Source organism: Geotrypetes seraphini, chromosome 1 (genome assembly GCF_902459505.1).
Source record: "Geotrypetes seraphini chromosome 1, aGeoSer1.1, whole genome shotgun sequence".
Classification (NCBI taxonomy): domain Eukaryota; kingdom Metazoa; phylum Chordata; class Amphibia; order Gymnophiona; family Dermophiidae; genus Geotrypetes; species Geotrypetes seraphini.
In genome coordinates, this window is record NC_047084.1 from 182470625 (window position 1) to 182496668 (window position 26044).

A 26044-nucleotide genomic window follows, 5' to 3' on the forward strand; every position below is an offset into this window, starting at 1 on the left:
ATGGGAATTAAATAGAGAGTGGGGGAACTGACTGTGAGTACCTTCGACCAATGTTTTGTACACATTATCTTTTAAACAACATATTTAATTAAACATTACTGTCCACCAGTCTGTGGAAACAATCTGATCTTAATCAAAGTGCCTAAACTTAAGGGGTAGAAATTGTTTTTTCACCAATTGATTTGGAAAGTCAATTGATTAAAACAAATAGGGATATTTTTTCCTTATTCATTTTAATATTTTCTTTCAGTGCCTTCAGTCTGTCAGATTTGATGATGCCAATAGTTTTTGGTGGGACTACTGGTGTTTAAGTGAAAGCTTATTTTCAATATTTGTTTCACTTTTTTGACCTTGAGGCAGGTGTTTTTCGCTGAAACACGGCCTTTGTCAGTCCAACAATAAAAGATACTTGATTGTCCCTAACCTGGATGGTCCTTGGTGTTTTTCTGTCATATATGCTTAATGTGACCATTTATTTTTTTCATCAAAAGGGGACATCTATTAATTGTCAATCCCACCCCCAATCCCGCCCCCAATTTCTTCCATTCATTTTTCATGTACACATAATATCTTCATATTAATTCATAATGGTAACCTTAAAATTAAAAAAAACTACAAAGCAAACTATACGCAGAGAAAATGTTAATTATCATTTATATTTGGGGGGATTTCAAAGATGTCAATGCAAATGACTTTAAAATATGCAATGTCACCTCAGTAACTATAGAAAAATAGACAAATATATTGCAAAATATAGACAGCAGATATAAATTCTCAAAACTGACACGTTTTGATCACTAAATTGAAAATAAAATCATTTTTCCTACCTTTGCTGTCTGGTGATTTCATGAGTCTCTGGTTGTATTTCCTTCTTACTGTGTATCCTTTCTTTCATTTTTTTCTTTCTTTATTTACTCAGGTCCAACAATTGTCCCTTTCTATTCCCTCCCTCCTTCCTTCCTATGTCCTTAGTGCCCCCCAGTGCCTCTGTCCTGTGTCCCTAGTGCCCCCAGTACCTCCTTCCCGTGTCCATAGTGCCCCCAATGCCTCCTTCCCATGTCCTTAGCGCCCCCAGTGCCTGTCCTGTGTCCTTAGTGCCCCCAGTGCCTGTCCTGTGTCCTTAGTGCCCCCAGCGCCTCCTTCCCATGTCCATAGTGTGCCCCCCAGTGCCTCCTTCCCATGTCCATAGTGCCCCCAGTGCCTGTCCTGTGTCCTTAGTGCCCCCAGTGTCTCTTGACTTTGTCCCTTCCCCGAAGCCTGCCTGCCTCCTTAACCTCTCTCCAGTGCTTGATTCACCACCCCCACCTGCAAATTCAAACCCCTGCCCACCCGCCGGCCTGTGTACCATCGCTGCTTGCCTGTCTGCCTCCCTGCCGGGCCGATTGAAACGCTGGGCCGCCGCCACTGCTTCTTGGCTTCTTCCCGACGTCAATTTTGACGTTGGAGAGGAAGTTCGGGCCAGTCAGGCCACGATTGGCTGGCCCCGAACTTCCTCTCCGATGTCAAAATTGACGTCGGGAAGAACAAGAAGCAGCGGCGGTGGCCCAGGTTTTCAATCTGCGCGGCAGGGAGGGAAAGTTATCGGCCGTCCTGGTGTCCCCGCGCACAGCTTCGGGACGCTGTCCCTGAAAACGGGACATTTTTGGTGTCCCGAAGCGGTGGGTCGAGACAACGGGACGGTCGGCCCGAAAACGGGACTGTCCCGTTGAAAACGGATCGTATGGTCACCTTATATATGCTAGCAACAAAGCAAAGACTTGTGAGAGAATGAGTTTAAAGTATTTGATTAGTACCCTCAGATACCTGTGCTGTTAAACCATCAAGTGATTTTATAACAGCTTATTACAGGTGAGTAGATATCATTCATTGGGTACAATTTCACTCCGTGTTGATACTATGTGCACGGTATCTGAGGGTACTAATCAAATACTTTAAACTCATTCTCTCACAAGTCTTTGCTTTGTTGCTATCCTATAGAGTGACTTGTATACATTGCTTATTTATTGAGTGTTCCCACCTTATATATGCTGCCTGTTGTAAACTACACAGATAATAGATGCCTTGAGAAATTAATACTTTAAATAAACTGCAACATTACAACTTAAATGTTCAAGTTTTACTCAGTTTTGTTCCAGATGTAGTAATACCATATTGTACTTGGAGAAGCGTATGGAAAATCACTCCTATATTGACCCAGTCAAAAATAACCTGCTAAGAATCTGGTACCTCAGAAGTAAAGAGAATAAAGGTTATCCTCCATATTCTGCAAGGCAGGAGGAAAATTCTCCCTCCCCAAAGCATTTCTTTCCTGTACGAAAAATGTTTTTTTTTAAGTACTTTCTTTTGTAATTTTTATAAGAGGAAGGACAAATTGTATAGCTAATTTCTCAACAGTCTAATTAAGAAGCAGGCCTACAACCAATCTATGACAGAGAACTGTTTCCAGCAGTCATTATCTATAGGCCTTCTTACTCCATCTACCCACTTTTCTGTTTATTGGTCAAGGACAGCCTTGATCTCTTGTGGCCAGGAGAGTAGGCTGCAGTTTTTGAAACTGTGCCTTCAACCCAGTCAGCTAGTGAGTGGTACAGTCTGTTCTCGTTATTCGCGCATTCCCAGTGCACAATTTCACATATCCGCAGCTGCATTTATTGTGACAATATTCCCCATTCATGCTGCTGTGTTCGCTTTGATCTGCTTTAAAAAATACTAGCTTTCGTTGCTTTCATTTTCACTTCGCATCTGGCGTTCACTTCCAGATATGGCCCCCAAGTGTCTATAGTGCTGTCCCATGCAGCAATCTAATCCTATTTTCTCAATAGGATCCACTATTCACGTTTCACGATTTTGAGGCACAACATGTACTGCTAGAGCCTCTTCTCCCCTCCCCTCTCCAACTAGATCCAGCATTTGCACTCCCCTCTCTTTCCATCCCCACAGACCATCTTTCCCTTTTCTTGTTCCCCATCCATCATCTTTCTCTCTTCACTTTCCCCATCCCTCCCTTTTTCTTTCTCTCCACCGTGGTTCGCCTTCGAGCCTGCCTTGACAGCCACAGTCAGATAAACTGGTTCCTGCCAGCATCGCAGCATTCCCTCAGCCAAGCTCCACCCCCTTTTGATTCCACTTCCTTTTCCCGCAGAGCTGGATGCGGTATGGGCAAGGCGGTGGTGTTGGCGTGGGTTGGTGTGTGCTGTTTGCCAGTATTCACTGGAGGTAAGGGTTTGGGGGTGGGCCGCGGTGGGAGAGAATCCGGCTCCCGGGATGGGGTGGTGGCAGCTTGGTTTGGGGAGTGACGCGCTCGTTTATCGAGTCAACGCTCGTTTTGCGAGTTAGCTTGCTCGAGTGTTTTGCTCATCTTGCAAAACACTCGCAAACCACGGTTTGACTCTACTTTGGAAACAGTGTTTGTGCTTGTGAAGCCATATATAGTGACTTTGGATGTGCTATGGGACACCATGCAAACATTGAATTCTTCTTTGATGAAAGTCGCTACAAATGTTTCTTCTGCGATTTCTAATGTGAAGGAAGTTCTGAATGTTCAAGTTCAAGCATATAACCAGCAAGAGATCAAGGCAGTTGCTTTGGACAATTGCGTGATTGAATTACAGGGCATTTATAGTGCCCTGGCTAAAGGTAAGATCTTTATGAGGAGAAGGATGGAAATGGAACATTTAGAAACTCAGGCAAGAAGAACTACTCGCAAATGAAGTTTATCGTGGATAAGTGTAAGGTGATGCATGTCGGTAACAAAAATCTTATACACGAATACAGGATTTCTGGTGCGGTACTCGGAGAGACCCCCCCAGGAAAGAGACTTGGGAGTACTGGTCGAAAAGTCAATGAAGCCGTCCATGCAATGCGTGGTGGTAACGAAAAGGGCGAACATAATGCTAATAATGATTAAGAAGGGGATCACGAACAGATCAGAGAAAGTTATCATTCCGCTGTACCGGGCCATGGTACGCCCCAACCTGGAATACTGTGTCCAGCACTGGTTGCCGTACATGAAGAAGGACATGGTACTACTCAAAAGGGTCCAGAAAAGAGCGACTAAAATGGTTAAGGGGCTGGAGAAGTTGCCGTACTGTGAGAGGTTAGAGAAACTAGGCATCCCTTGAAAAGAGGGGATATGATCGAAACATTCAAGATAATGAAGGGAATAGACTTAGTCATACAGCATGTATAACCGAAAGTTATACAGCCCAGGATCGACGGAACTTGGACGTTGTGACTTAGGCCATATAAAACATGGTCTAAGTCACAAAAAAACCACCTAAAGTCACCAGATAAGCATAGCAAACACATAAAACCGACCCCCCCCCACCCCCATAAAAATATTAATCACACCTTTACAATTCAGCCTCCAGACCATCATCACTTGGCAATCTGGCATAGGAAAGCCTAGTCGTCCAGCACAGAGGCGGCTTAAGCCATCTTGAGGGTGGGTTAGGGACTCATGGAGAGGAGGATCCATGACCATAAGCCCCTGTAATCACTGCATTGATATTGAAACATATGCACTCCCCTCTACACCCCCAAAACCCTTTTGTACTGGCATATAAGTGGCTTCTGCAGCCTTAAGGGCTATTGGGGTAGTAGATAAGTGGGTCTAGGGGATTCTGGAGGTGATTTGGGGGGCTCATTAAGGCCTATAAGGGAGCTGTAGTGAGATGATGACATGACACCCTTTTTGTGAAGTTCACAGCAGTGCCCTGTAAGGTACCCCACTATTTAGGTGCCATGTCTGGGTGTTCAGTCCATCACTTTGCAGACCCCTCCCACGTCCAACAGGGCTTGTTATAGGCGTTTTTGACTTGGATGAAAATGTGGTATAAAGATGGACGATTTAGCGACTTGGACGATCAGATTGGCAGGACGTATAATTAGACGATTTTCGAAATAAAACAAATTTTAGATGTATTTTTCGAAAATGTGTCCTATGCTGTTTTTTACTTTGGACGACTTGCAACTTGGACGCAAATGGACTTAGATGTCCCTTTCGATTATGCCCCTCTACGGTATTAACTTCAGGTCTTAGTAAAATGGAAAATGTGACCCTGTACAGGGAAATACCAACCTATCCAGTGCAGGATAAGAGTGTGTATCAAAATGCTGTAGTTCTAAAATGCACTCATGAAAATACTGGTCTATTGTCAGTGTTGTTTAGGAATCTTGGTTACCTGGGGAAATTGTCCCCATTGCACATTAGTATCAAAATTTGCTTTCAGAACCACCCCTATTCCTTCCCCCCCAAAAAAAATCTTTACTGAAAAGTTCTTTAAAACTCAAATCAGCAGATGCAATGGGATCGTATAAAATAACTACTAGCCGACTAAAAATCATACAAAATACAGCTATTCGTTTGATTTTTAATCTGAAAAAAGGAGGAAGACTTGATCAGCTGGTGACCTGCCTACCGGGAGCCAAGGTAGAAGACATAGTGAGCCGCATCGACAGGATCCTCAATAGTGTGGAAGAAGATACGGCAGTGGTGATCCATGTGGGGACGAACAATATGAGCAACAGGAACTACAACAAGGAAGTACTGAAGGACTAGTTCCAGATGCTAGGAAGGAAGCTGAAGACAGAACGCAGAGGATAGCATTCTCGGAGATCCTGCCGGTATCCAGGGCAGATGAGAAGAGGCTGATGGAGCTGCAAGCAGTCAATGCGTGGTGCTGGTGTGAGGAAGAAGGATTCCACTTCGTGCGCAACTGGACGACGTTCTGGGGGAAGAGCAAGCTCTACAGGAAGGATGTACTCCACCTCAGCGGAGATGAAACAAGGCTACTTGCAAGCAACATCAAGGGAGAAGTGGACAAGTTTTTGAACTAGGAAGAAGGGGAAAGCCGACAGTTGACCGAGAGAAAGAGTCGATGGTTCTGGAACTGGTATACCAGGAGGATACCGTGCAAGAAGATAAGAGGGAAAGACTCACCGGATTATAGGCAAGACAGATCGAAAAGGACACAAGAGGGAAGGAAATGCAAGAAATGAACAGGCCACAAATTCAAATGTATATACACGAATGCAAGGAGCCTTAGAAATAAGATGGGTGAATTAGAAGCCATGGCACAAAAAGATAACATTGACATCATAGGCATCACGGAAACATGGTGGACTGAGGAAAACGTCTGGGACACTGTGCTACCAGTATACAAACTATACCACAGAGACAAAGTGGCTCAAAAAGGTGGGGGCATTGCCATATACGTCGAAGAGGAAATTGAATCTACTGGAGAGAATACGCCACAACTGGACGCATAAGTTAGAGTCTCTATGGATCAAAATTCCAGGAACAAATGGCCTGGAAACGAATATCGGCATCTACTATCGACCCCCAGGGCAGTTTGAAGAAATTGATGGAGAAATGACAGAAGAGATTAAACACAACTGCAAGGGAGGCAACACAGTTATCATGGGTGACTTCAACTATCCGGGAATAGACTGGAACCTAGGCACCTCCGGCTGCATTAGAGAGACCAAGTTCTTGGATGCTGTAGGCAATTGCTTCCTGGAACAACTTGTCAAGGAAAATACTAGCGGAAATGCAATTCTGGACTTAATTCTAAATGGCCTGTGAGGACCGGCACAAGATGTAGAAGTAGAAGGGACGCTGGGAAGCAGCGATCACAATATGATCCGCTTTGATCTGGACGCAGGGGAGAAACATTGGTCCAAAATGACAGCCATGGCACTGAACTTCCGAAAAGGGAATTACGAAGGGATGAGACTCATGGTAGGGAAGAAGATTAAGAAGAGGATAAGCACTGTAAAAACGCTGGAGCAAGCTTGGTCCCTTTTTAAGGACACAGTCACCGAGGCGCAAAATCTATATATACCGTGTATCAACAAGGGATCCAAGAGGAAAAAGAATAAAGAACAGATGTGGCTCACTGTAGAGGTGAAGGAAGCGATCAGAGACAAGAAAACTTCATTTAAGGAATGGAAAGGTCAAAAACGGATGAAAACTGGAACAAGCACAAACAACATCAATGCAGGTGACATAAGGCGGTAAAAGGGGCCAAAAGAGACTATGAGGAAAAAATAGCTAAGGAGGCGAAGAACTTCAAGCCATTCTTTCGATATATTAAGGGGAAATGACCCGCGAAGGAAGCGGTCTGACCGTTGGATGACCATGGAATAAAGGGAGCGCTAAAAGAGGACAAAGCAATTGCCAACAAACTGAACACATTTTTTGCATCTGTATTTACCGAAGAAGATGCACACAGCATACCGGAACCCATCGGGCTATAAGCTGGAAATGAAGATGGAAAGCTGACAGGATTGACGGTCAGTCTAGAGGAGGTGTGTAGGCAGATTGATAGGCTTAAGAGTGATAAATCCCCGGAACCGGATGGCATCCATCCGAGGGTCATCAAGGAACTGAAAGGGACCATAGCTGAACTGCTTCAACTAATAGCCAATCTGTCGATCAAATCGGGAAAGGATACAGAGCCTGGCAAGGAGTGTGGAGTTGGGTTCAGAATGTTTTCTTTCTTGTTTTCCTCCTCTAAATACCATTTTGTCCGGTGATTTCATGAGTCTCTGGTTGCACTTTCTTCTTCTGTAAATCCAGTATTTATTTATTTCTGTCTCCTCCCCTTTTCTTTCTATCTCTCTCCCCCTGCCTGCCTGTCTTTCTTTCTCTCTCCCCCTGCCCCGTCTTTATTTCTGTCTTTCTTTCTCTTTCCCCTTGCCCCCCCAAGCCACCACGCCGATTTCTCCCTGCCTCCCCGAGCCAGGCGAGGCACGTACAAGTGCCAGACCCAGAAGCCTTCACCTCCGACGTTAATTCTGATGTCGGAGAGGAAGTTCCAGGCCAGCCAGGCAGTGATTGGCTGGCCCAGAACTTCCTCTCCGATGTCAGAATTGACGTCGGAGGTGAAGGCTTATGGGTCCGGCACTTGTACGTGCCTGGCCTGGCTTGGGAAGGCAGGAAAAACAAGATCGCAAAGGCAACATGATCGACTCGCGTTGCCTTTGCGATCTACTGGTCGATCGCAATCAACCATTTGGGCACCCCTGGTTTAGGGTTTACTTGTAGAGTGTGGCACAGTGGTTAAAGCAAGAGCTTCAGCACCCTGAGGTTGTAGGTTCAAACCCGCACTGCTCCTTGTGACCCTGTGCAAGTCATTTAATCCCCCCATTGCCTCAGGACAGACAAGGAAAAATACTTAAGAATCTGAATAAATTCATATAAACCATTCCGAGCTCCCCTGGGAGAACGGTATAGAAAATTAAATAAATAATAAATTTTGTATGTTGTAATAACATACTTCTTTTTTAACTCAGTGAGATGTAGCTATATAACCTGCAGCTGTGCTTGTACTTTGGTAAGCAGTTCTGCCTAAACTTAATATAAGCTGTCATTATTTTTGATGTGTCAAGGCTTCGTCATATGTTATATATAGTTACATTATCTTATATAATCATCAATGAATGCACTGGTGTAAAACAGAAAAATTTCTAAGTCACAACATAATCCTTCTAAAGTACCAGCTATGAAGAATAAGGTCCCTCGCTAAAGATTAATACTATTTATTGAAATAAGCTTTACGTAGTTATTCTTGGTTTCAGATACACACTTCAGTAAAGTAATTAACCAATGAATCTCCTGTTTGTGGTTTAAAGTATCAGCTTGACAGCTGAAACCTTCAGAAGCATCTCTGTAGCTAATAGGTTACAGGTTGCGGATGGGAACATCAACTCTCCTTTCAAAGATGTTAAAAGTGAAATATTTAAGTTCAGTGTAAATAGGGAGTAGCAGGAACGATTCCACAGCTTCATGATGATCATTTAAGTTGCTCTAAATACACAAACAGGTTTTGTAAAGTTGAGCACACCTGAATTTCCTAAACTCCTATGCAGAGAACAATGCTGAATTTCTGCCAGAAAGAAAACAGGTGAAAACGTCCTCAAGCAGTATGAAAGGCCGGTATCTTTGAACATCAAAAGAAAATAAGGAACACATTCAGTTTAGTAGCATGCCTTCAATTTAGTGTGTCCAAATTCAGTTTAATGTACATTAATTTTTTTATACTGTAACATAAATCTGTGAAATGAACTAAAAAAAATAGCCCAAAACTCAAAAACAGACCAAAAATGTTTCCCTTGTGCATATCCTAATAAGTACTAATGGGCGATTTCTAATGGGTATTCTAGTGGTGTCATTCTGGTCTTTAGGGTATTCTCCCAGTGCTTATTCATAGGATAAGCAGCATAACATTTTTTTTACTACTTGGGATCTAGCTAGGTACTTGGGACCTGGGTTGGCTACTATTGGAAACAGGAAACTGGGCTTGATGGACCTTTGGTCTTTCCCATTATAGCAGTTCTTATATTCTTATCCATTCCAGGTTTTCAGCTCCTCCTCCTCTAGAGGGCTCTGCTGCTTCTTTGAGTTATTCCTTCTGCTCATAAACCATAGGATGGAGGGCAAGGAGATATGGTGCATGGGGAGAGAGAAGGAAATGTTGCACATGATAATGGAGGGGAGGAAAGGAGAGAGATGCTTCATGGAGGGGAATGGAGAGGTTTGACCCAGGGCACAAGGCAGGGAGAGAGAGAGAGAGATGTAGATAGTGGAAAAGAGACAGAAATATTGGATATGATAGTGGAAGAGAAGGTACAGAGATGGAAGATGAATGGTGAGTATGGAGAAAGAAGAAAACATCAAATGGGAAGGAGACCCTGGTGAGCAAGTTAAGGAAAATGAAGCCTGGTACCCGCATGATTTGAATAATAAAATGACCAGACGACAAAATAATTTTATTTTCTATTTTGTGATTATAATATGACCGATTTAAAATGTGTATCCTGCCAGAACTGGTGTTAAGACAGCGAGCGTGAGCTAGGACCTAATAGAGAGAGGAAAAGTTTTGTTTTGTTTACACCACAGCGCCGGTGTGGGGTTAGAGAGGGCGTGGGATTGGTGAAGAGGCTACAAATAAACTCTCCAGGCCGTTTGAAACCTAACAACAACCCTAACAAACACAATGTTACATTACATTAATGACTTCTATTCCGCCTGTACCTTGCAGTTCTAAGCGAATTACATCAAAAAGATAACTGGACATTTCCAGGAAGAGGATTACAATTAAAGGCGTTGGGCCTAATACAATTTTGAAGAGAGGATACTAAGTGGGAGAAAGAGGGGAAAAAAATGGGGGGTTAGGACATCTGGATGAATTTTTTGAATAGTATGGTTTTAATTTCTTTTTGGAAAGCTTTGAGGTCTGTTGTTGCTGTCAGCAGGTTGGCGATGGAGGGGTCCAATTTTGCTGCATGTGTTGCTAGTAGGTTGTCATACATCTTTTTGCGCTTAGTTCCTTTGAAAGGGGGGTAGGAGAAAGAGGACTGGGTTCTCCTCTGTCTGGATGAGAGGTTCCTGTTTAGGCGGTTGTTTAGGTGGGTGGGTGCTGTTCCGTTTAATGTTTTGAATAATAGGCAGTATAGTTTGAATTGGATGCGGGCTTGTATAGGAAGCCAGTGTGAATCTAGGTAGGCGTTGGTGATGTGGTCAAATTTTCCAAGAGAATAGATCAATCTGAGGGCTGTGTTTTGCACGGTCTGTAGTTGTTTTATTAAGTAGGTGGGGCAAGGAAGGTAGAGGATATTGAAATAGTCCATTAGACTTAGGACTAGGGATTGGACAATGAGACTGTATTGTTCTTTGTCAAATAATTTTCTAATTTTGCGAAGGTTGCGCATGGTAAAGAATGCTTTTTGTGTGATTTTGTTGATTTGCACCTGAAGAGTGCAGCATCTGTCTATTGTTACTCCTAGGAGTTTGAGAGTGGGCTCTATGGGGTATTTGGTGGTTTTTATTTCCGGTTCGGTTATAGAAGGGGTTTTGTCCTTTTCAAGCAGTAGAAATTTTGTTTTGTCTGGATTGAGCTTCAGTTTGTGTTCTGTCATCCATTTTTCCACTGCTTCTAGTGTTTTTTCCAGATTATCTGTTGTGGTGGGGTCTTGTGAGTCAAAGGGGAGGAGTATGGTTATATCGTCTGCATAGCTGAATGAGGTTACTTCGAGTTTGTCTAACGGTACCGAGGGAGGAAATGAAGAGATTGAAGAGCATGGGTGACATTGGTGAACCTTGAGGTACTCCGCAGGGATTGGTCCAGGATTCCGATATAAGATCTTTTGTTTTTACTCTGTATGTTCTTGTTTTGAGGGATCCTTGGAACCAGTTGTATACTCCGCCTGAGATCCCTATTGCTTCTAATATCTGAAGAAGTATAGTGTGGTCAACCAAGTCAAATGCGGCAGAGAGGTCGAGTTGAATTATCAGCATCCTTCTTCCTTTGCTAAGGTGCTGTCGGGCTATATCTAGAAGTGAAACTAGCAGTGTCTCAGTACTATGGTTGGATCTGAACTCTGATTGAGTTGGGTGGAGTAGGTTGTGGTCTTCAAGGTAGTTGGAGAGGTATTGTGCAACCAGACCTTCTATTAGTTTAACATATAATGGAATTGAGGCGATGGGCCGGTAGTTGGAGGGGGTGTCTATTGGGCCTTTGTGATCTTTCAGTATTGGGGTGATTATGATTTCTCCTTGGTCTTGTGGGAATTGGCCTTCCGTGAGCGTTGTTTGGATCCATTGCAAGAGGCAAGCTCTAAATTTGGGGGAGGCATTTGTTAGTAAATATGAGGGGCAATTGTTCAGGTCGCATGACGCTCGACTATATTTTCTGTAGAGTCGGTTCATGTCCGACCATTGTACCTTTGTAAAGTTGGACCAGTGCCTGTCAGCTGCAGTGGCTTCATCTGTTGTAGGGTTTATTATGATCTCGTCTAGGAGGGTCAGTGAGTTGTTGAAGGAGGCTCTGATAGTGACAATCTTGCTCTTGAAGTGGTCCGCTAGTTGGGTGGCCGTTGGAGGGTAGATTCCTTGAGTGGCTAGGAATGGCTGAGTGTCGGTGAGGTTCTTCACAAGTTGGAAGAGTTTCTTTGTGTCTATGGATTCTGTGCCAATTAGTTTGGAGTAATAAGCTCTTCGTTTTTCCTTAAGTTTGACCTTGTATTGTTTTATTAGGTTTCTCCAAGCTACTTTGGTAAGTTCTTGGTTCTTTTTTTTCCAGTCTCTTTCGAGTTGTCTGCAGTGTCTTTTTAGTTGAAGAAGTTCGGTGTCGAACCATTTGTCTGAAGATCTGCAGAGTTTGTGTTTTGTCTTTTCTGGGGCTAGTCCGTTCAGGGTTGTTTCGCTCAGGGAGTGCCTCTGGCGAATGAATACATTGTGGTCTATGGAGGCGATTGAGGGGTCTACAGTGGTCCAGAATGTGGAGGGGTCGATTTTTGGTCGGGTTTTGAAGGAGGTTTTGTGGGTTTCGTGTTTGCTTGTGCTTTGTGTCCAGTTGATGTTGAAGGTGAATTTGAAGTGGTCTGACCAGAGGGAGGGGTGCCAGGCCCCATTAGAGATATGAATGTCAGGTGTGTGGGGATGTTGGGACATGTAAGCTGCAATATCAAGTTGGTGGCCTTTTTCGTGTGTGGGTTGAGGATACAGAATTTGGTAGGAGAGTGCATTGAGGTATGAGATTATGCCATCCACTTGTTTGGAGGAGTTGTCTTCTAGGTGGAGATTTATGTCGCCGAGGAGCAGGTTGTGTGTTCAAGTTTCAAGTTTATTAGGATTTTATATACCGCCTATCAAGGTTATCTAAGCGGTTTTTACAATCAGGTACTCAAGCATTTTCCCTCTCTGTCCCGGTGGGCTCACAATCTATCTAACGTACCTGGGGCTATGGAGGATTAAGTGACTTGCCCAGGGTCACAAGGAGCAGTGCGGGGTTTGAACCCACAGCCCCAGGGTGCTGAGGCTGTAGATCCAACCACTGCGCCACACACTTGAGGTTAATGAATTCCGGAAGATGAAATCTTCAGGTTTGTGTTTTGTGACATTCCATTTTCCTGGAGCTATGTAACAGAGGATGCAGGTTAGGGTGTCTTTGAGTGAGTTACTGGAGAGTTGGCAGGCTAGCAGGTCTGAGTTGGGGGTGGAGTGTTTGTCTAGGATTGTAATATTAAGGTTGTTTTTTACTAGGATGGCCAGACCGCCCCCTCGCTTTTTTTCTCGGCAGACTAATTCAAGTTTGTATCCCTTGGGACAGAATTATGTTATGCTTGGGTCCGAGTCGGAGGATTGCCAGGTTTCGGCTAGGAAAAGGCAGCCTAACTGTTCTTTAACTATCCAGTTTTTTATTAGGTCTGCCTTTGGGCTGATTGATCTTATGTTCATGTACGCACAGGGGATTGAGATATGATTTTTGTGGGTGTTGGGAATAAACTTTGGGTGGAGGAGGTTCTTGGGTGTTGGAGGGAGTTTGTGAACTGACTTCTTTGTGTTGGTGAGTGATTTTCGTCCCTATGTGGGTGGGATGCTTTCATGGGTGGTTGTTGTGCAATCTATCAGATTTCTTGTCTGGTGAAGTTTCTTGGATGGGTGTGTCTGTCTGTATGTTGTTGTCACTATTGGAATTGGTGAAAAGTGATAGCCTGCTGTTTTCCAGTTTGTTGAGAGTAGGGAGAGCAGTAAGAGGATGCATAGGAGTTTGGTAGTGGGGGGTGCCATGTTGTTGAGTATGGGTGATCGGCTTGGGTCAGGGATCAGGAGTAGAAACTTGGGGGACTAAAAAAGTCTCCTCTCCCGACGTGCAGGTCTGATGGTCGTCCTCTCTCTCCGGCGGCGTGGGCTGGAATCCCTCAGGGTTTCACCGAAACTCGGTGAGACTTGATGGCTGCAAAAGTCTTCTCTCCCGGCAGGCAGTGGGGAGGAGTCAGAGCGGGCTCGCTAGACCTGCAGGCAGGTCCGATGGTCGTCCTCTCTCTCCGGCGGCATGGGCTGGAATCCCTCAGGGTCTCACCGAAACTCGCTGAGACTTGATGGCTGCAAAAGTCTTCTCTCCCGGCAGGCAGTGGGGAGGAGTCGGAGCGGGCTCGCTAGACCTGCAGGCAGGTCCGATGGTCGTCCTCTCTCTCCGACGGCGTGGGCTGGAATCCCTCAGGGTCTCACCGAAATTCAATGAGACTTGATGGCTGCAAAAGTCTCCTCTCCCGGCAGGCAGTGGGGAGAGGACATTTTTAGAGTTCTGGTTGAACTCTAGAAAACAAGATGCTGTGCTCAGACGTACGTGCTATAGCGTCTTGTTTTCTAGAGTTCAACTCCAGACTTGGTTGGCCAAGTGTTTTACATTTGCATACAATCTCTATCCTGTATTTGTACTCCCTGAGGAAGGTGTTTTTCTGAAACATGTCCCATGTCATGTCCGCCAAATACAAATGTGGACAGCGTTTTAAAGAGATCTCGGAGAGAGCGTGAACTCGCAGGCCTTGAGCATGCGCAGATGCTCAAGGCCCAGCAAGAAGAGGAGGCTGATCTTCGGGCACCGGCACCAATGCACAGGACATGCCGGTGCCGAGCCCAGATGACAGTAAGAAGCAGGTTCGGGTGGGTCTGGGGGACTTCAGATTGCGGCGGGGGGGGGGGGGTACCGGATCGCGAGGGGAGGGTGCCGGATCGCAGGGGGGGCCTTCGGGGGGAGCAATGCCAGTTCTCGTGGGGGGGATAGAGCAACGCCGCTGGCCTCGGGGGGGGGGGGGGGGTGGGAGTGTATCGAGCATGCTTCTGGAACGAATTATGCTCGTAAACCAAGGTACCACTGTATTTATAAAATGACAATTGTACAGAATATTGTTTCTTTTTATACTTTAATAAAATATATTCAATATAAAATCATAACTGAGGCTTGTGCGTATGGGATCAGATGGTTTGCGGGGACTGAGCTCGTGGAGATGGGGCGGAAATGTTTTTTTAAAATTTCAGTCTTAGTAGTTTGCCAGTCCACAAAATAATTCTTTATTTCTGCCAGTCCACGGGTGTAAAAAGTTTGAAGAACACTGTTTTAGAGGATAGTTAAGATATGATTCAGACTCGGTCCACTCTGATAATAACTTGCATGAATGAGATGGATAAGATATTACTTATGAAACTATATTTTAAAAATAGATTGACAAAGTTTTGTGGAGACTTGGTGAGAATTTTCCATGATGTATCCAGAGCCACCCAATTAAAAAGGAAAGAATTTTTGAAATTAAAACTTAGGGTGCTCTGGAGGCATCTTTTTACTTAAAAGCTCCATGTAAATGTTTAGTTAAATTGCATGATACGGAATTTGTGTTCTGGGACCCAATACAGTTACAACAATTTCTGCTTGCTAGAGAAATGAAATAAAATATTGTTTACCTATTTTTGAGGAATAAAATGTAATATTTTGCCCTAGTACTTTTGATTGAACCCGGGTCTATTTAAGGACTCTTATTTCACTCAATTTGTTTATCTTTAGGATATATTTCTGGGAATATTTAGTGTGACACCTCATTAATGTGGGCTTGAAAGGAAATGTTGTTATGATGGATTTTCCTTTATGTTATAGTATTTCCTTTTTTCTTAAATCATTATGTTTGTAATGTAATGACTTATAAAAAAGAAAAGGCCTAGAACAAAAAGTCCTTCTTTTTTGCCTTGGACGTTTCTTCCTATTCCATTATTGCTGAAATCATCCTAATTTTGGGCTCTCCCTAGTCCTATCCAAAACACACCTCCAACAGACTACAGTGCAAAACATTAAAATTCTGTCTTTTGAAAATGATTTGGATATTTTTTTTGGCCATTTGAGATGTCCATCTGCTTTGAAAATGAGCATTGTTGGGTCTTCATTGCATGTTGAGAGCTGAGACGGAGAGTACATGAAGACTTGTGGACCTAGCTGAGGAGAGACTGTGTATCAGTGGATATATCAGTGGCTTTGATCTCCCAGATGCTGGATCTCTACTGGCTGTGGCAGCAGAGGAGATTTTGCTGATTTGTGAAGGAAGTCAATGCTTTGATGTGACTCTGCTGCAGCCATAGGAAAAACTTTAGAGATCACATTAGATTCAATCTGAGCAGTAGTGGTATCTCTCTATAAGGTTTGTGTAGCTGCTATATCTGCTTCTGTTGACTCCTCCTCCTCAAAGAGTTAAGTGCATATTTGCAATCCAGGAGCAGAACGTTCTGGAAATGAAAAGCTCTCTTTCCTAGGTTAAGGGGACCCAGATACAGATTATCCAAAATAAGTTGATTTTGGCTCTAAAACGAGAGAATTTGGGGGCGTCACATGATTGTCACCAGTATGAACGCTTAAAATACCCTCTCTCATCGGTTTTGATATTAAGTTCCCATTCAGCTCTATCCATGGAGATTTCATATTTTATTATTATAGATGTGTGCCTGATGTATTATGGCATCTAAACCAGCTAAAATTGACTCTTCTTTTGCAATCCAATCAACAACGAAACACTCCAAGCAAGATCTGCCTACTCTTGAGAAGGCTATGCGCACACTGATACCGCCTGAATCTCAAATTAACTCTTCTGATTACATCATGGCCAATATCAAAATGCTCAAAGATCTTATGCAACAGAATCTACAACATACCTCTGAGATTAAGACTGAATTGTCATTGTAACCACTCAACTTGCACAGTTCATCGCTAGAATTGAATTTCTTGAGGGAAGGGCCGCAGCACATGATGAGCAACACGTGCCCATGCAACGGAAACTAAATAAGCTAGATTTTTTTTTTCCAGGCGGAGCTGGAAGACATGAATAACTGGATGAGAAGGAAGAATATTAGACTGTTAGGTCTACCTGAGTTAATTGAAGGTAAAGATCCTGTCTTTTTTACAATCTTTTCTTCCTAAATTACTGCAAATTTCTTTCAACCTACCGCTCGAGATTGAACGTACACACAGAGTGCAAGCCACAATCGCATAAGGCAACTCTCACCCAAGGTCACTAATTTTCAAGATGCTGCATTATTCTCACACCCTGCAAATACTACAAACTGCTAAAGCTTTTCCTACCTTACAATATGAAGGCAAGAAGATTTTCTTTGTTCCTGACTTTTCCAAGGCCACAGTCAATAAACGCAAGTGTTTGGAAAGTCCTCCACTTGTACACTATTTTCCAGACCGTGGAATGGCTAATGTCAAATTCTTTTGAGATCTTTTTAAATCCCTTACCAGACTTATAAGCGTTCTTAGATAGCTCTTTTGATCTCACCATGGTGTTCACTCTCATCACAGCAATCATGAGCACACCAAACTAAATGTCTGAGGTTTAAGTAGGGCAAACCTCAAAATACTGAGTAACAATGTTCTAATCATGTGCACCCGATGTGATACACCTGTGTGATTTGAGCCACTTTAAGTTGGAGGATATATGGGGGGTATCTTAATTTATTCCTCAGTTAGAATACACATTTTTGTGGATTTCTTTTGTTTTGTGAATAAATCAAGGAAAATTTTTGTTTACCAGCAATTACATCTTTCTTTTCCAGAGATAAATAAAAAAAAATTTTACATCGATATGTGAACATTTCTTAAGAAAGAATTGAAAATTTCTTGGGGTGTCCTAATTTTTTCACATGACTGAATTCTTACCACATTTCATTACTTGCTAAGACTCAAACACTAAATAAAGCATACAAATTATTTTAGGGCTCTCTAAACCAGTCTCTAAACCAATTCTCAAAAATTGTTGTTAAATACCAACACGCTGTCGCAGGCGTTCTTGTAGCGATTTCAAAAACGCAAGTCATTCGCAAAAAAATTGCTCATGCAAATGAGGTCAGTGGACAATAGCGAAGATTCGCTAAATTTGCCCCTATGGGAGGAGCCTTAAACAATCTGGGCCAATCAGAGCCTTAGACCCCTCCCCAGATGTATTGACGAGGAGCCTAAGGCCCCACCCATAGGAAGGGCCTTAAACAACTTGGGCCAATTAGAGCCTTAGGCCCTTCCCTGGTGCATCTGGGGAGGGGCTTGAGGCTCTGATTAGTCTAGATTGTATAATGCACACGTTCAGGAAGTGTGCTTTTACTACTACCACAAAAAAAAACTAATTTTTATTTTTTGTCTTTATCTACAGTCAAAATACACACTATTAACAGTGCAGGCACAGAACCAGCAGCCCCGGACCAGTCGCTGTTTTTTGCCACTAAAAGCCGATGCCACTCTTGGAGAATGGCTCGGCGATATTTAAGAATCCACCGGAGTGCTCGTTTGAATACTGAAAAGCCCATTTGCATGGCAGTTTCGGAAACTGCTAGAAAGCTCGCAAAAACCGCCATAAGCTGTTTTGATAATCCACCGCTAAAATGCATGCAGGCTAAACCATCTGGAACCAGTTTAGCGACTGCGTTAAATGCCAATTTTGTTTTGAGAATCTAGGCCCTAGTACCCTAATAGGATTTAATTAAGCAGCTCAATAATAAGATGCAGACAGTAGTCTAGTCTAACAGCAAGAGGGGAACTATCTAGTCTTTTGCACCGAGTCACATGTATGATTATCTCCCAGTTGGTGAGAGATTATGTGTGTGTGTTTGCAAGAAACTTTGAGGTATAAGAGTCAGAGGTGTCCTCAGCATGAATGTTAAAATCACCAAGGATTAGGGAGGGAGACGAAGGTTCAAGAAAGACAGAGAGCCAGAAGTCAAGCTCAGTGAACAAGGAATGTAGGGGGTTATCAGGGGGGTCAATAAATGACTACTCGGAGAGAGAGAGGGGAGCGAATAGATGGAGTGGACTTCAAAGGAGGAGAAGCAGTGAGACTGGGATAGGAGAAGAGGTTGAAATCTACAGGAGGGTGAGATTAGCAGCCCAACTCCTCCTCCACGACCAACTGGGCAAGGTGTAATACCACTCGTCATCTCAGACATTAGTTGCCAACTTCAGCTCATATACTAGCTAAATTAACACTGGTATGCAAAGGTTTGAAACCCTCAGCGCCAGACTATATTTCTGACTTATTTATTCAACCTCCCAAAGAAAGCTCAGCATGAGTTACAAATTAGGTACTAAAACATTTTCTCTATCTGTCCCAGCGGGCTCACAGTCTACTCCATTTTACACTTCTATTCATACCCTCTGTTTGTCTCAAAGTGTGCTTTTACAACTCCCTTCACCCATCTCATTTACATTCGGACATAACCCATAAAACAACAAATTTGCCTATGCTACCCCAGTTGGAATGCCTTACCAACTAAAATTAAAACTATATCATCTCATATTTTAAAAAATCTGGAATTCCTTTCTACTTTGGATAAAAAATATGTAACTCTTGTTTTGGATTTGATTTGTGCCTTTTCCTTTTAGATATGATCTCATTTAAAATCCATATCTTCTTGGTCATACTCTGTTTTCTTCCTGTTTCTTTCTGGTTTTCTTTCTGCCTACCCTCACAGACTTTTTAATTGTTAACTGCTTTGCTGCAATTTAATGCAATCTGCAGTATATCCAATCTTTGTAAGTAAGTAAATCAATCAATAAATAGGGAGCGCATGACTATATTGTTGTCCTATCCCAAGAGGGCCTAGGATAGGCACATGGGATCTCTCAGAGAGCAAAATTGATAGTGGTTACTGTGGATGGGCAGACTAGATGTGCCATTTGGCCTTTATCTGCTGTCATGTTTCTATCCGTTTCCTCTCCCCATACCTCCTTCCCATGCTGATGTACTTAGCTTCCCCATGACTGAATGGTCCCTGTTCTGAAATGGCATTTACACTTCTGTGCCTCTCCAGAGGTTTAAATGCTGTTATGTAGATATGGTGATACCTCTAAAATAAGGCCTTTTTAGTTTAAGGTTAAAGGTAGATCATTTGTGTGAAGCTTTGAGGTGTGGCTCATTTCTTCAGTAACACATGATTCAAAAACTTTATTTGCATGACAAACTTGAGTGAGTAACGATGGGTAAGAACCAACCCACTAGAGCAGTGGTCTCAAACACGCAGCCCGGGGACCACATGCGGCCCGCCAGGTACTATTTTGAGGCCCTCAGTATGTTTATCATAATCACAAAAGTAAAATAAAACAGTTTCTTGATCATATGTCTCTTTAGCTATAAATGACAATATTATTATTAAGACTTAGCCAAAAGGAAAGATTTATAAACGATAAAGAGTTTTACCCCATGCAAAATTGTCATTTCTTTAATAAGACATTAACTCTTTTTTTCTGAGGCCCTCCAAGTTCCTACAAATCCAAAATGTGGTCCTGCAAAGGGTTTGAGTTTGAGACCACTGCACTAGAGGATGACCAAAACTGTTGAAGCCAAATCTGCAACCCAAATTTGCTGCTCAGTTTCATCCAAAAACCAAAACTGACAACATAACACTGTGTTCCCCGGCCCCTCTGATTTCCAGAGAGCAAGTTGCTCCTCTCCATTCTGGCTACGCAGCGAAAATGGCTACAATAACTTCCCGTGGCAGCCATTTTGAGATTGGAACTAGCATGTCCTGGTGCTGCTATTCTGTGTGTGGTCTATTAATGGTTATGTGATTGTAGTACTTGAAATACCAGGGCAACAGCATGCAACTTGATCATTCAGAGCTAGACGTATTAAAAGGTACTATTATGTTAGCATTCTTTAACATGCATTAAATTGTTATATACCTCAGTTGTGTATTATGCAGTGGGGCATTTTTACTAATTAAGTGTATTAATGTGCTAGTCAGTAAATCTAGCGCTCGTTAAGCTAAATAAGCCATGACATTGTCAACTCTCCTTTCTATTTTACCAAAACAATATAATTTTCCAAAGCAGAAATCTTACTGTAATACATTCATTTGATAGATTAAAGTGTTTTCCTCTCACATCTGCTTATATGTAGACATGTCAGATGGGGTGAATAACATTAAGAAAGATCTGATGAAGCTTGAAGAATGGTCTGAAATTTGGCAGCTAAAATTTAATGCTAAGAAATGCAAGGTCATGCATTTGGGCTGCAAAAACAAGAGGGAATGGTACAGTTTAGGGGGTGAAGAACTTACGCGCACGACAGAAGAGCAGGACTTGGGTGTGACTGTTTGTGATGATCTTAACATGGCCAAACAGGTTGAAAAGGTGACGGTGAAAGCTAGAAAGATGCTAGGGTGCATAGGGAGAGGTATGGCCAGTAGGAAAAAGGAGGTATTGATGCCTCTGTACAAGACTCTGGTGAGACATCATTTAGAATATTGTGTACAATTCTGGAGGCCACACCTTCAAAAGATATAAAACGGATGGAGTCGGTCCAGAGGAAGGCTACTAAAATGATATGTGGTCTTCATGATAAGTCGTAACCAGACAGACTTAAAGATATCAATCTGTATACTTTGGAGGAAAGGCAGGAGAGGGGAGATATGATAGTCATTTAAATACCTACATAATATAAATGTGCATGAGTTGAGACTCTTTCATTTGAAAGGAAGCTCTGCAAAGAGAGGGCATAGGATGAAGTTAAGAGGTGATAGGCTCCAGAGTAATCTGAGGAAATCCTTTTTTACGGAAAGGGTAGTAGATGCATGGAACAGTCTCCTAGAAGAGGTGGTGGAAACAGACTGTCTGAAATCAAGAGGGCCTGGGATAGGCACATGAGATCTCTCAAAGAGAGAAAGAGATAATGGTTACTGTGGATGGGCAGACTAGATGGGTCATTTGGCCTTTATCTGCTGTCATGTTTCTATGGGATACTCTTTCACCTTTATGTCACTTTATGCAATGTGTTTTTTACTGTTTATGAAACTAAGATACTGCAAAGCACGGGGGAAACAATGTGTCTTGCAAATCTTCGGCTGAGTAACAGAACCCCAGAGCCTTCTGCTACCCTAGTACCACGTTAGATAGAATGTAGGTCTCTTGAGACAGAAGCAGCAGTAGCAGTTCTCTTCCCAAAGGAGCTAATCATTACTTAAGATGATGAATCATCTGAGATAAAATATAATAGAAGTAAGGCTACAACAATTATGTTGTCATTAAAATAAAGGGGGAACAGTGCTTCTTTGACTTCCTTTAAATATGTATTAAAGATAGAAATGTAGAAAATGAGAGCAATATTTTACTGCCTACTGGAGCCTCAGTACCTCCTTTTTTTTTCTACTGACCATTTCTCTCCCTGTGCACCCAAGCATGCTTCTTGCGAGAACTGACGGCAGCCATTCAGGCAGCGGAGCGCGAAAAGCTCACGCCTGCCTTGTTTGCCACTCTTCCTCTCGCTGCCACAGCCGTCCAGTGAGGAAAGTGCAGGGATTAAAAACAGATATGGGGGGTCCCTGCTGGGATTAGAAAAAGGTGTGTGTAGGGGTCCTTCCTGCCCGCCTGCTTTCCCTGTACCTACCTGCCTGCCAGCCACTAGGCCTGCCTGCCCCGTGCCCTGTCCTGGCCTACCACTAGACCACCAGAGGGGGGACAGGGTACAGAGCCTGGCATGAAGGGGGACAGGGTGCAGAGCTTGGTAAGGAGTGTGGGATTGAGTGCAGAGCCTGGCAGGGAGAATTTGGTTCAGAATGTTTTTTCTTGTTTTTCTCCTCTAAATCAAGGGTGTGTCCTATGGTCAGGTGTGTCTTAAGTAGCGAAAAATACGGTATATAACTTCTTGCCAACCAGGAGATAATCATACATGTGACACTCAGTGCAAAAGACTGGATAGCACCCCTCTTATTGCTGGACTACTGTTTGTATCTTATTATTGAGCTGATCAATTAATTAATTAAACCTTATTAAGCTACTAGGAATATATTAGACTAGTATAGAGAGCCTTAGGATTATATTATATGCTTTATTTAGTGTTTGTTTCTTAGATAGTGTAGTCTTAGGGTTATATTGTATGCTTATTTAGCGTTTGATTCTTTGCAGGTTCTCCTGTTGTCCTAATTAGAATAATTGACAATAAATTAAGACTATAAATAAAGAAATGAGCTATGGGCGGTAGAGGGGTGATCCTTCCTCATGTTATCCATACCATCAGGGGTGCCTATTCTTTTACAGATTTTAGTATCATCCATAAAGAGGCAAAGTTTACCAGAAAGCCCTTCAGTAATATTGCTTACAAAAATGTTAAAAAGAACAAGCCTAAGAACCGAACCTTGAGGCACACCACTGGTAACTTCCCTTTCCTCAGAGCGATCTCTATTGACCACTACCCTCTCTTTCTTTCCACTCAACCAGTTCCTGATCCATTCCATCACTTTGGGGCTCATCCTGAGGACACCTAGTTTATTTATCAGATGCCCATGTGGAACACTGTCAAAGCTAAAATTTAAATACACCACATCTAGCACTCTCCGTCTATACTATTCTATGATCACCCAGTGAAAGAAATTGATCAGATTTCTTTGACAAGACCTTCCTCTAGAGCAGTGCATCTCAAGCTTTTTTTTAGCTGCAGCATACTGATCAGAGCAAATGTTTTTCGTGGCACACTAAACGGAGCGTATGTTTTTCACAGCACATTATAATTGAAATTATAAAATAGCAATACCAACAAAATTAAATTTTAGATGTATGTATTTCAAGTTCTTTAAACTATGTATAGGAAATTGTAACAACTGTGAAACTATATGAAATTGATGTGCTTGTTGTTTTTGAATGCAAATTAACTCCAAACGTGGCTCGCTAGTTAACAAGCAAATACACATTTCATCATCCACCATGTGCAGTCGTTCTCTGTTCGATTTAATTTCTGCTAACGTTGAAAATCCAAGTTCATAAAGATGGGAAGATCCAAACTGTAACAAAGTCTTGATTGCTTTGTTGCCCAAGTTAGGATAACTACTGCATAAAAAATAAAACTAAAATTACTTGCCGCTAGTTTTCAAGGACCAATCATGTCGAAGAATGTTGCTTGCCTGGGCAGTTGTATCCTTACATATAAAGAGGCTCATAACATTGACATACATGTCATCTGTTCTACTGCATACTTATGAAGGGAATTTTTAAAAATTAAGTAAAATTCTGGAATTTCTCATGGCACACCCCGAATCTCTTCAGGGTACACCACTGTGCACACAGTTTGAGAGATTGCTATAGAGAATCCATGTTACCTCAGCTCCTTTAATCCAGGATTCCAGAAACTTCACTATTCTCTATTTTAAAAGGGTTTTCATGAATTTACTTACTACAGAAGTCAGACTTACTGCCCTCCCTCCCCCCAATCAGGAATGCAATAGGAAGGACATAATAGGCTATAAATAGACCAAGGGCTGAGGCCCAGAAAACTAGCCTGAAGAAGATAATACAGTACTTCAAAGTTAAAACACAATACAGATACATGTATATAGTCTATATTTAGTTGAATAGACCAAACTCCTTAGGAGGTGTGTAAATATTGTGTGCTTAACTGAAATAGTAAATTTAATATTAGATGTGAAGATAAGTAGGACAATTGATTTGGTATGAACATATACATAAGTAGGATGATCAATGTGCCAGTAACTTAAGTAGGATGATTGATTTATGCCATGTTTATGCTGGTATTAATAACTCTGTATTGTAACATCTCCACAGAAACTCAAGCAAACTGTTCTGAATTGACATCCCAGTCATTAGATGCTACTTAGTGCATATGCTTTATTGTCATGTCTATATTGTAAATTATTGTCATGTCTATGTTGTAATTTATGTAAATTATGTCATCTCTGTCCTGTCTCGATTATTATGGATATACTTTGTAACCTGTTCTGGGCTCCTTTGGGAGGACGGGCTAAAAAATTGAATAAATAAATAAATGAATAGTAACAGTATAGAAGCAAACAATAATCAATACTTCATCCTTACTTCCACTTTTGTGGAGAGAGACCTTACCCGCCCTTCTCCAATCCTTTGGTATCACTCCCGACTCTAGAGAAGCAATGAAAACGTAGCCATCGGAGTTGCCAGAAATTCCCTAAGTTGTACACCATTTCTTCAATGCCCTCAGTTGTACACCATTTGGCCCCTTCACTTTGTGCACCTTTAGTTTAGCTAGATCAGACACAACGCTCACCTTAACCATTGACTGCACTGTGCAGCACAATCAGTGGGAGCACTATCCAATGCAGTCCCCCACCCCCACTCCCTGCAAAGCCGAACAGGAAATGCCAAACAGCAATCACCTTCCTGCTTTTGGCAACTTTTGTAAGACAACTCCAGAGGCAGATTTAGTTATATGCGCATTGATAGTATGCGGTCCTAAGGGTTTTTTTTATCTCCCAGACTGCTCGACTTGATACCTGATAGGCTGAAAGGTTGTGGAATTGGAGGAGTAGTTTTAAAATGGTTCTCCGACTTCTTGCGGAATAGGCAGCAAGAAGTTTTAGTGGATGGTGTATTGAAAGTTACGACGGGTGTGTCGCAGGGCTCAGCCCTGTCGGCTGTTTTGTTTAATCTCTATCTCATCCCCTTCTGTAGACTGCTGTGGTCCGCGCAGGTCTTGTATCGGCTTTTTGCGGATGATGTTCAGTTTATGCTCCCTATTGATGGGGATTTTGGAAAGGCAGTTCAGCAGCTGCAGAGGGTGATGACAGAGATTAATAGTTGGATGAATTGTAACAGATTGAAATTGAGTGTTCAGAAAACGAAGGTTATGTTTTGTTCGTTCATTGGGATATGCTCTTCCTGATAAAATCGACCTTTTAGGCAGTACTGTTGCAATATCCACAGAGGTAAAATACTTAGGGGTTTTACTAGATTCTTGTCTGACATTCAGGGGGCATATATGTGCAGCAGTGGTACATAAGAACATAAGAATAGCCTTACTGGGTCAAACCAATGGTCTATCAAGCCCTTTAGCCCATTCTCATGGTGGCCAATCCAGGTCACTAGTACCTGGCCAAAACCCAAGGTATAGCAATATTCTATGCTACTGATCCAAGGCAAGCAGTGGCTTCCCCCATGCCTTTCTCAATAACAGACTATGGACTTTTCCTCCAGGAACTTGTCCAACCCTTTCTTAAAACCAGCTACACTACCCGCTGTTACCACATCCTCTGGCAACGTGTTCCAGAGCTTAACTATTTTCCGAGTTAAAAAAAAATTTCCTCCTATTGGTTTTAAATGTATTTCCCTGTAACTTCATTGAGTATCCCCTAGTCTTTTTAATTTTTGACGGAGTGAAAAATTGATCCACTTGTACCCATTCTACTCCACTCAGGATTTTGTATTTTTTAAATTGTGTCTGTTGAACAGTTTGCGCTCATATTTGT

General features: G+C 42.5%; 1 protein-coding gene across 2 annotated transcripts in view; it reads left to right on the plus strand.

The window, feature by feature from the left end:
- The window catches only part of GALNT7 (polypeptide N-acetylgalactosaminyltransferase 7), a 244538-nt gene that overhangs the window by 114167 nt on the left and 104327 nt on the right, over positions 1-26044 (plus strand). The gene's annotated exons all lie outside the window — the stretch shown is intronic.